The following is a 562-nucleotide window of genomic DNA, read 5'->3' as shown; positions in this document are numbered from 1 at the left end:
ATAAAAATGTCTTCACTTCGTATCAAAAACACATTCATCGTAATCAAGCCTCGTTCGCCCAACATCGAGGCCCTAGTGGCAGCTGTCGCAGGCGTACGAGTTGAGATAAACCGTCTGAAGGACGTGCCGCAGACAGCCGGCCGGCAGAGCTTAAACTGGATCCCAGTTCGCAGTCAAGCCTGGGTTGTAGCAGGTCGCTCGCGAGGACATCGGATAAGGCTCGTCGGGTTCAGGTAGCTAACGCTGGTTGCAGGAGTGTGCACCAGCCGCCCGGGCTTGTTCACCGACGCAGTTGCCTGTTTGGGGAGGAGCCAAGCACATCAAAGGCGGGGGTTGCACAAGTCTGTGTGTCCGGAGGAACCCTTTACACATAGCGGGATACTTCCCCCGCTATGAGGAGAACGAGAAGAAAATACCCGCACGCGCGGTTATCGGCACCGCGCGATAACCGCTGTGAGGTTAACATAAGAAAAGGTGATGCCAAAAGAAACAACTGCCAATATGATTACCCAGGAAGCGCATAATTTGATCATCTAATGAGTTCGAATAATGTTCGGTCGAT

The sequence above is a fragment of the Penaeus monodon genome, chromosome 33 (genome assembly GCF_015228065.2).
Source record: "Penaeus monodon isolate SGIC_2016 chromosome 33, NSTDA_Pmon_1, whole genome shotgun sequence".
Classification (NCBI taxonomy): Eukaryota; Metazoa; Arthropoda; class Malacostraca; order Decapoda; family Penaeidae; genus Penaeus; species Penaeus monodon.
This window is presented reverse-complemented; position numbering follows the sequence as displayed.